The sequence below is a fragment of the Sinocyclocheilus grahami genome, unplaced genomic scaffold (assembly GCF_001515645.1).
Source record: "Sinocyclocheilus grahami isolate Dianchi unplaced genomic scaffold, SAMN03320097.WGS_v1.1 scaffold903.1, whole genome shotgun sequence".
Classification (NCBI taxonomy): domain Eukaryota; kingdom Metazoa; phylum Chordata; class Actinopteri; order Cypriniformes; family Cyprinidae; genus Sinocyclocheilus; species Sinocyclocheilus grahami.
The window spans coordinates 51,988-63,584 of NW_015506082.1; the positions used below are offsets into that span (position 1 = coordinate 51,988).

At 36.0% G+C, this 11,597-nt stretch overlaps 1 protein-coding gene across 1 annotated transcript in view; it reads right to left on the reverse strand.

Annotated features, from left to right (window-relative positions):
* The window catches only part of LOC107564038 (ras-specific guanine nucleotide-releasing factor RalGPS1-like), a 90,739-nt gene that overhangs the window by 30,171 nt on the left and 48,971 nt on the right, over positions 1 to 11,597 (reverse strand). The window lies entirely within an intron of this gene.

An 11,597-nucleotide genomic window follows, 5' to 3' on the forward strand; every position in this document is an offset into this window, starting at 1 on the left:
TACAAATAAAAGGTGAACATTAATTTATTTGTGCTGTTTTTTTTCTAAAGTATTATATGGTTTTATATGAGGTGTCATAGACTTCGCAAAAAAATAAAAATAAATAAATAAATATATATATATATATATGTCTTCTTTATATAACTGACGTGGTCTCATAATGTGGTGAAACGTGTGGCCTTTCTGTGTTAGGACAAGACACTTGCCCCCCTACTGTGATAGTGGCTTGCTGTCATCAAATACGGAAAAACAATATCTAGAAAGACTTTCTCATTCTCACAAAGAAATAAGTCATCCACTCAGCAGGAAAATGACATGTACCATTGCTGGTTCTCATTGCACACATGTTGCTCACATTTCACAAGATCTTCTGTTCTGAGTGTGAGCATGACAGGATTGAACTTTATTTAACAGAAAAGTGCTTTGCTGATGATTCATTGCATGAACCCGACTGGCAATATGGAGGCTATTTCAGCTTTGGATGATCTAATCTGAACAAAAAATTATGTTTAAAGACCTCATGAAATCAAAATGTCCCAACATTTCAACAGGAATATTATGTCAAATATTCAGGGTCAAAAACAATCAGCATTTGTCGCTGAGTTCTTTTAAATATCCAGAAGTGCTGATAGTTGATGTCCACACACTAGAGGGTCTCTGACTAAAAATCACCTCCCCCTTCTGTTAACACAAGCAAACAAGGCAGTATCTTAAGCATGATGCTTAGCATAATGTCGCGTGCAGTACTGCCACATCACTCTTGCTCTGTTCCCGGCAGCAGTGAGCATTAAAACTAGCAGACCTGAACCCAAACAGGCATTAACAGAGCACACCTTGTTCTCAGCTGTGACTTAAGGAGAAATGCTCCTGCAGTTAGACATCAAAGCAAATCGTGGTTTACTTCGGACATCAAGACCAGCCATGTCACTTACAACTTTTATAGACACTTAAAATTTAAGGACCATGTAGCATAAATACCTACTTTTTTCTGCGGATCACAAAATATTGCTTCCAATGAGTGAAATACAATGAGGTCCAAAACCGCACTTGCACCGAGACATTTGTACAAATATCTTTCTGTGTGTGTGTGTTCCACAGAGTGAATTTTTGAAAATTTGCTGGAAATTTACTCACCCTCAGGCCATCCAAGATGTAGATGAGTTTGTTTCTTAATGAAACTCTTTCCTCTGCAGTGAATGGGTGCCATCAAAATGAGAGTTCAAACAGCTGATAAAAACATCACAATAATCCACACAACTTCAGTCCATCAATTAACATATTGTGAAGTGAAAAGCTGCATGTTTGTAAGAAACAAATCCATAATTAAGGCATATTAACGTTAAACCATCCATTCTGGCCAAAATAGGCCAGTCCATAATCCATAATAACCATGTTGTCCTTTCACATCAAAAGTTCACCAAATTATTTGTTCACCAGTTTTTGTCTGTTATCATTTGTAAATGGTTGAAGTTAAAAACATCTTGATGGATTTATTTATTTACAAACACGCAGTTTTCGGTTTCACAAAACATTACTTGATGGAATCAATTGAGTAATTGTGTTGATTACTTGTGCATTATTGTGAGTTTTTTTTAATCAGCTGTATGGACGGCACCCATTCACTGCAGAGGATCCACTGGTGAGCAAGTGATGTAATGCTAAATTTCTCCAAATCTGTTCTAATGAACAAACTAACTCATCTACATCTTGGATGACCCGAGGGTGAGTAAATTTTTAGCAAATTTTCATTTTTGGGTGAACCATTTCTTTAAGCTACACTTCAAATCAGGCTTTTAATGCACTATTAAAAATAATATTCAGAAAATACCATAAATCAAATGTGGTCTTAAGCACGCAAAATTCAGAACCACTTAAGTAGTCCTCAGTTTCACATTATCTGGTTTTGTCAGGTTTGCGACAAATTTTTGTTAATGGATCAAGCACATTCAAAGCGCATGGATTCAATCTCAAAATTTTCCACAAAAGGTCATAAGGAAGCTATTAAATCACAAAAAGGAAAATATCTTCAGATATACTCTCACAGTTGATGCTTGCACTCGTCCTATACAATAAATCAGATCTGGTTGTTATTGGCAGCTGAAAGTTATTTATACAGGAAAGAGAAACTATCTAAAGTGTTCTGGCAGTGTATCAACAGCTTGAAATGAGTGAGGTTTATCTCGCACCTTCGATCTTCCTCAACAGTGAAACAAGATTTTTAACCACAAGCACAATGTTTATGTTGAGCGACAGCATTTAGTGACAATTCCTAGCAGATGGAATTTTTCCATACGCTCAGCTAGTTTGTTGTAAAATGATGTCTTTGAGAGAATGCCTGAGGAAATATCTTTAGTCGGATAATTACTGGAAACATTTTCCTTTGCCTTTGAATCCCTCTCGGTTTATCCTGCATTATCTCAGGAGTGGTTTTGCTCTTATATTTTAGCTCAATGGGCTCAGCGTGTGTCACTGGGGACTTTAATGTAAGGCATCTGTTAAAAGCTTTACTATAGTCTCCTTCCATAGATTCCTTCCTTGTGATGTATAGAGGACTGTCTTGTAAAAAAAAATCCATATGGAAGCTGTAAGTCATGATTTTTACATGAAGTATATATAAAAGACCATGAATGTTAAAGTTTTAAGGCTGATGTGACAAGAGTGTGCCATTTTATGTATAAAACTGACAGCTGCGAGCTTAAGACGCATCTCTATACTCCACAAAATTGGCATGAGAGTGGAAAAATTGCAAGTAAAATAGAGATAATCAGTATTTAACGCACATTCCAGCACAGGGTCCTTAATGTATATATAACTAATGGGCCCTCAAATGGATGTCAAATGTATGATGAATCAAAATGTGGGAAGTTCTGATCTTCTTCAGGGACTTCTTTGACTTCTGAATGAAACTGAGAGTCTGCTATTCCTCTCAATTGCAAATGTATGAGACTTAAGGAAGCCTGAGACGTGATGACAATTTCACAATAATGTTCACTTGGCCAACTTTCTGACTCCCCGAGGCAATCACAAAGACATTATTAGGTAGACAATTTTACAGCCATACAGGACTATCAAACTGTGGAAAGTGGAATTCATATCACTCACCTTTTTCTTTTTTTTTTTACCAAGTACTTGAGCAATTTTTGTGGAGTGGAGACTGTGGGGTAGCCGGCCAAAATAACTGTAAATCGCACCAGCCACATGTGGCTCGAGGAAAAATTATGAGACTTAAGGAAGCCTGAGACGTGATGTCAATTTCACAATAATGTTCACTTGGCCAACTTTCTGACTCCCCGAGGCAATCACAAAGACATTATTAGGTAGACAATTTTACAGCCATACAGGACTATCAAACTGTGGAAAGTGGAATTCATATCACTCACCTTTTTCTTTTTTTTTTTACCAAGTACTTGAGCAATTTTTGTGGAGTGGAGACTGTGGGGTAGCCGGCCAAAATAACTGTAAATCGCACCAGCCACATGTGGCTCGAGGAAAAAAACATGTTAGGCACAGCAGGGAAATAAAACTTAGGAAATAAGGAAAACTCCAGCATACTTTGGGAAGGAAATTAATGATGGAGAAAGAGAGACTTTGTATGGGGGACTGGAACATGCAAAACCATTTAAGTTTCAAAACCTTTTTAGAGATTTTAGAAGAATTTAAGATCAGCAATTTGTCTCCAATTACCATTGAAGAGTCAACAAAAATCCATGACTTTTATGGAAAACCTAAAAAATAAAGAAAGAAAGAAAGAAAGAAAGAAAATAAATAAACAAATAAAAGAAAAAAAAAATCAGTCATCCTAGTCCAAAAAAGAAAGGGTCACTCAATGACTGCAGCTGTTTTCCTTACACACACACGCACACATCTGGTTTGCTATCCTTGTGGGGACTCTCCATAGGCGTAATGGTTTTTATACTGTACAGACCGTATATTCTATCCCCCTACACTAACCCTACACCTAAACCTACCCCTTACAGGAAACGTTCTGCACGCAAGCACGCACACACACACACACACACACACACACACACACCATTATCATGGCACACTAGCTAGAACACAAACCAGCCTGCTTTTATATACACTCAATGTAAGACGGCCAGGTGTGGAATCAATAACCTGATCTTATTTTTCAAGCAAAGCACATGTGCTCCGGCCCCCTATGAGACTATGGAAAATGACTTGGGGTAGGGCTACTCTTACATGCGTGAACGTGTTGGTGTCAAGGAAGGTCTGTGTTCAAATATTAATCACAGGTGAGGCAGACAGCTCTGAGTCAGCTCTGAATGAAGCCAGGACTAATAAAAGAAGCAGCCATGGAGACATTTAGTTGCATGTACAGAAATACCAGTCAAACTGATCCAAAATAAACTACTAAAATCACATTTTCACTGCATGGTTGGTTACACTTAATTGGAAGCTTACGGTGGATGAGAGAATGAAGTATGTATTGAGTGGCAAATTTGTGCAATTCCCCTCCACTTATAATTAGGCCTGTCAATCGCATCTATCAATACGTAACTGTGAATAATCTCAGTTTTATGCCATTAAAGCATTCCTTTTTACGAAAAGAAAACAAAATAATAGCATGTTGTGTAATTATTAGCTTCAGCTATTTGATGCAAATTTCTACACAACTCTGTTTACTTGTCTCACTTGAAAAAAACAACAGATTCTGTATTTAGATGCTTCCAAAAAAACCTGAAAATGCAAAACAAAACAATTATTCAACAATTATTTTTTATATTATTCATTATTATTTCATTGGGTGAGCTTCGATAATTAATTTTCATCATAAAGTGCGAATTACTTTACTTTTATTAAATAAAACATTTGTTAGGGACTGATTTATACATTATTTTTTGTATAGCGTGTTTTTTGTGTGCATGACACGCTGTAGCTCAGACCACTTTTTAGAAATCACAAAGACAAGAATACAATTATTTTATTAAATCGAAGAAATGTAGGCAAACAAAAATAAAATAAAATAACGCATTGACAGTCCAACTTCACATACATTGTATTATTAAATATTCATGAATTACTGAAAATGGTTATTATTTCAAAAAATATATTTTTCAATTGTATTGTTAGCTATTTTGTATGTTCTTTACTGTTAAAACACAATGAACATCAATTAAAAAAAGTTTATTGATTACAGAATGTCTCTGTGTTAGGCTAACTCACATAAAGGGCCAACATGATTATTTTTTTCCACAATTTATCAAAAATGTAAATTTCATGGTCGATTTCTTGCTGTTGCTGACAGCAACCCTTTTTTCATGGCGGTGATGTCAGTTATTTCAGAGTGGAAAGGATGAGTAATCTGAGGCCTTGGGGTGAAAGGGTCACCTGAGGTCAACACAAGCACATCCATCATCAATGGAGACAGGAGAACACTTCAGAATCTGTGCGGTGGCCCTGCTTAAGAGGCTGACCTGGTTTTGTTTGTTCCTTGCCTCTTTCATTCATATAATGTGTGCAGAATGGCGCAAATGAAAAGTCAATGCTTAAATGGAAAAAGTTCACCCTAAACAAATGCACATATTTCCTTGTCAACCTCCGCTTGACAAGACTTCAATGGAATGAATGCACTTTTTACAGCCTAAATACATGAAAGTCACTCCTACATACACATTCCCCATGATTCTCGATCCTTGCAGCTGGGATGATGTCACAGATCATTTTCTTGGTTTGGTCTACCTCTCTATCGTCACAGACATGCACAAACCAAGAAAAGATCTGTGTCAAACAATGAATTAATTATTGCTGCTTCACAATCATTTGCAACCACCCAAAAAATGCAGAACTTCTTGAACAATAATAGCACGAACTGTTGCTCCGAGGAACTATTCATGACCTCAGATGCTCACTTTTTCCATGCCTGGAAAATTTGAGCACACTGGTCTTCATGCATGATCACAGCAGATCAAAGATCCTTTTTAATCTGAGGTCAATTCAGGATTTAAACATTGTACATTTCACATCGGAGTTATTTTTCCATACAATTTTGAACTCTTACTGACAACCTTTCACAGTCAATATAATTATATAACATGTTCTGCAGAATACGCGTGCAGATATTGAGATTATACCGTTCAAAAGTTTGGGGTCGGTTGAAGACCGTCTCTTATGAAAAAAAAAGTCTCTTATGCTCACCAATGCTGCATTTATTTGATTACAAAATACAGTAAAACAAATATTGTGAAATATTATTACAATTTAAAATAACTGTTCCCTTTCGTGGAACTTCGAACTGCGTCCTCTAGGGGTCGCTTAATATATTTTAAAATGACATTTATTCCTGTGATGCAAAGCAGAATTTTCAGCATCATTACTCCAGTTTTCAGTGTCACATGATACTTCAGAAATCATTCTAATATGCTGATTTGGTGCACAAGAAACATTCTGGATCTTTTTCTTTTTCAGGATTACTTGATGAATGGAAAAGTTCAAAAGAACAGCATTTGTCTGAAACAGAAATATTTAGTGCTGCCAGTAGATTCAAAATTTGAATCCGATTAATCACACCCTTTTTGTGTGATTAATCGCACACTTATCATGAAATTAAGCATGAACCATAACACGTTCACGTTTATTATATATCTATATATATATATCTATATATATATATATATATATCTGTGATTCAAAAGCGCTCATACACGGTTTGTTTGCACATCAATATATTAGACTCACGCATGCTTACTGAACAACAAGCTGATTTGCTTTATCCAGCCGAGAAAACGTAGTTTGTGTATCATACAGCAGTGGGATGTTTAGACATTCCATTCAGTCTATATTTCACAGGATAATCAATCACAGTACAATCACAGAATATGACAGAGCTTGTGTTTTAAAGCAAAACACAATGTGAGTCTCTGCTCTCTCTGCCATCACAGCCTTAGTAATATTATAAAAGTCTTTACTGTCACTTGATCAGTTTAAGATGTTAAAGGTCCAAAAGTCTGTGATCACACTTTTATGATTTTGAAATTTTTTATTTAAAATATTAGAGAAAAGAAAATGCCAATATAAAGTACTTGGTTAGGCCACTAATCAATTGTTAGCAAATCAGTGACCATGTGAACTCCTTGCATAAAAAGTCAGATTTCTTTACTTCCACTGAAGCACACAAGATGCTCTTTGGAACATTCATATCATGCTGGATAACACATATCATCACACACAGGCTTTTGACTTCTGAAGAAATACAAAACCTGGCATTACCAGATAGATAACATCACATGTGTTTGTGCACGCTGAACAAGGTACATTGCATCAGGTATAACAGATTGGAGGCCACATTTAGCAACAAATCCTTAAGATAAACTATTATCATTCCTGCTTCCTTTGAACTGCTTTTCTGCCCTCTGATTATCTTAAGTTAACACTCTCTGTGCTTCCTAGTCACAACAGAAAAAAGACAGATATCCCTAACTGTTCTCTTTGTGCTATTAAGTGGCTCAAAGCCCAGGCGTGTACAACAGCGCCTTGTTACCAAAAACATTCAATGAACAAAAATAAAAGACAGATGGAAAGTACAGGGACGAAAAGAAAGGGAAATTAAAGAATCACAAAAATTAAAGTGCCTATATGTGCTAGTTTTGATGGGGATGCAATGAATTGACCCATGTCAGATGCCAGACAGCTTGAAACCCATGTTTATTTGCATTTATGAGCTGCTTATGCTTGCAAGCAGAGTAAAAACTTTCATGTTGCCCAGTCATGTCAAACATTTCTGATTTGTAGTGACAGTCATGGTCCTCTTCGCTGCGATGACTTCAGCACTGAGCACGGAGCTTTTCTGCTTTTGTCTGGTTTGCAGTTAGAGCACCTGTAAGTGATGTAAAAAGTTTTGAGCATGTCTAGCAACCCAAGCTATTTTAAAGGGGTCATATGATGTTGCATTATTTGGTGTATTTGGTGTAATGAAATGTGTTTATGCGGTTTAAGGTTCAAAAAACATTATTTTCCACATACTGTACATTATTGTTTCTCCCCTATGCCTTTCTGAAAAGTGTTGATTTTTACAAAGCTCATCGGTCTGAAAAGCGAGGTGTGCTCTGATTGGCCAGCTATCCAGTGCGTTGTGATTGGCCGAATACTTCAAGTGTGTGACGGAAATGTTACGGCCCTACCATACTGTGTCAGGCCGGAGCGACGAGACAAAAACATTAAAACCCATTATAAACGAGGCATTTGTTGCATCCAATGGGGATATAATTATGGATTATAATGACTTATACGGTCTTTTTACGCATTGCGTTTCATCGCTCCGCGTAAAACATATAACCATGTCTGCATTTTTTTGCACTTCTGCACTTAATTAGTGATTAGTAACAGATGCTAGTCTGATGTTTTCTTGCTGAAGTGAGAAGCAGTCTGGGAGCTTTTTGTTTGAGATCACTTTGTCTTTTCCTTTCCTCACCTGAAGGGAAATCGTTAACAATCTAGCAGAATTGCTCTTACAAACAACTTCCACAGAAATCTAGTCAGAATCTCTTTTTCACTTGATTTTCCTATATGGACAATTTTGCTTTTGAAAAGCATTGATTAGTCACATAGAAAGAATATTTTACTAGAATTGCTGCACGTGTTTTGGATTAGCAACGGAAAGAGAAGCAACCCACAGTTACACACTAGTTTTGGATGAACTCCAAGCACACAGTCCTCGACCAAGAATCTGACACAGTTAACACAGTCTATGACACAGATTAGAGAGCTCTATGCAAACCACAGTGCTCAATGGCATTGTGAATAAGACAAAACAAATGCAAAAATCACCAACATATGGTGCAGTTTTTCCCACCACTAGCATGTGGAAAAATGATGTTCACATCTAATAACATTTCTGATCAAAGATCACTTTCAAGAGGTTAGTCTTTTGGTCTGACACCACTTCATGTGTCTCTTATATAAATCAGTGTTGCCATAGTAACTGATACTGAATAATCATTACCTCATACTGAAATGTACACCCCTGGATTTATCAACATCTAACTTTTTTAGCAGTTGCTTGTGACATTCGTTATCATAGGGCCTGTTTACACCTGATCACTTCATGCATTTTCTCTGATCAGATAGTTATTGTGAAAAGACCTTGTGTAAATGCCCTCCGAAACGCTTTTGAGATGGATTTAAATCTGAACACTCAAACCACTTCAGGAGGTGGTCTGGGATGCATTCCAGGCGAAACTGGACAAGTGTAAATGCATCACTGCAGATGACTAGCTGAGTATCACTTCAGCAAGCCAATGTGCAAACTGCCGCAAATGAAACTGGAAGTAAGTTGCAGATGCTCAACACACAATCATCTTAATTAAAAGTAGTGAGACTAAATTATCTTACAAGAGCTGATGCCGCACTCTCTTCTATTGCGGTCTTTGATCCTGAAATTGGCTGATGATGAAGAAAATGCAGCGCATATCTGTTGCTTTCATTGATGTGAACCAGCACTGGAATTGATTATCGGATTTATATACATTTTGCAGAGACAGATTTAGTGTAAATGGAACAAATCAGATAGATATCCGATCACTAAAACACTTTAAGTGACCAAGTGTAAACAGTCCCTTAGATATCACAGACAGACAGACAGACAGACAGAGATAGATAGATAGATAGATAGATAGATAGATAGATAGATAGATAGATAGATAGATAGATAGATAGATAGATAGATAGATAGATAGATAGATAGATAGATAGATAGATAGATAGATAGATAGATAGATAGATAGATAGATAGATAGATAGATAGATAGATAGATAGATAGATAGATAGATAGATAGATAGATAGATAGATAGATAGATAGATAGATAGATAGATAGATAGATAGATAGATAGATAGATAGATAGATAGATAGATAGATAGATAGATAGATAGATAGATAGATAGATAGATAGATAGATAGATAGATAGATAGATAGATAGATAGATAGATAGATAGATAGATAGATAGATAGATAGATAGATAGATAGATAGATAGATAGATAGATAGATAGATAGATAGATAGATAGATAGATAGATAGATAGATAGATAGATAGATAGATAGATAGATAGATAGATAGATAGATAGATAGATAGATAGATAGATAGATAGATAGATAGATAGATAGATAGATAGATAGATAGATAGATAGATAGATAGATAGATAGATAGATAGATAGATAGATAGATAGATAGATAGATAGATAGATAGATAGATAGATAGATAGAATATTTAGAATATAGATAGTTGTACTAGATATAGATAGTATATAGACTATATAGATATAGATAGATAGTTTCAATTATCCCTTTTTATGGTAAATCACATCAGGAAAAAGTAGAGTTTATTTCCAAGACATTTGGGATATCAGGCATAACGTTTGATACTCTGATAAGTGTTCCAGAGGAACATTTCTGCCAAGCAAAGCAAGATGCTATACCTAGCACCAACAAAACTGCTTCAGAGAGTACTGATAAAATCCAAGGAATAATTTATGGATGACTTAACCCTTTTTTTCAGTCACTCAAAAGATATTATTTCCACATACATTATTTTTCAATGTCTTAGCTACACTACATAACAGATATTTGGACTATGCTTTCAGAAGTTGCTTAAATGTACATTACAATAGGATAATTTACATAATTTCTTTGATTCTAAAAAAAATGAATGAAATGTGGTGGATTGTTCAAGAAGAATTCAGAGATCTTTCTCAAGTTTTATTGCAAATCCTTTTTACATTTTCCCTGCTGAAACCTTGCAGATAAGAGTAGACAAAATTAATCATCTAGAGTGTAGAATTTGACTCTTTTGAACAGTTTTAAAAGTTTTTAAAAATAATTTTCTTAATTTAATTATTTTTAAATATTAATTTTGAAGGCTTTGAAATAAATTTCAGGTAACAGGTCCACCAGGTCAAACCACAGAAAATGATGCCAAAATATGTTCAAAAAGTAAAAACCACAACCCACTGGCCCCTGAAATAATAAAACAAAACAAATTTAAACTTACTCCACAACAACAACTAAGAAAATGTGGTGGTGCAACAAATAAACAAGCTGTTGTCAGTATGAATCACTGCATCACCAAACTCCTGCACATAAAAAGCAGCTTTGTAATTTATTTCCAGCAATAACAGAGATGCACCAACTCCAACGTAAAACCAAGAAAAAAGTCCATTATCTCATTTAAAAGCCAAAATATAAATAAATAAATCACAATTGCTTTGCTCCCTTTCTCTTTTCCTCTCATTTTGATCTTTCTACCCCTCATTCTAGTCTAGTTCCTAACCCTATATCCATGCCCAATTAGGACCTGATTGCTGTGTCATCACTGAACTCCAGACAACAGTTACAGCTGGCAGCCGACCGGTCGGAAATAGACACTGAAAGGGAGAACTGAATAGCAGGGGTTGTGAACATGGGTGGGGGATTAGAAGCTCATGCTTTCAGATCCCTTTGTGCCAAGGGGAGGAGAGAAGTGGAGAGAGGGTGGACCAACCCCAAAACTACTGCCTGTTGTAAAGAAGGGAGGGAGAGAGAGAGAGAGAGAGAGAGAGAGAGAGAGAGAGAGAGAGAGAGGGAGAGAGAGAGAGAG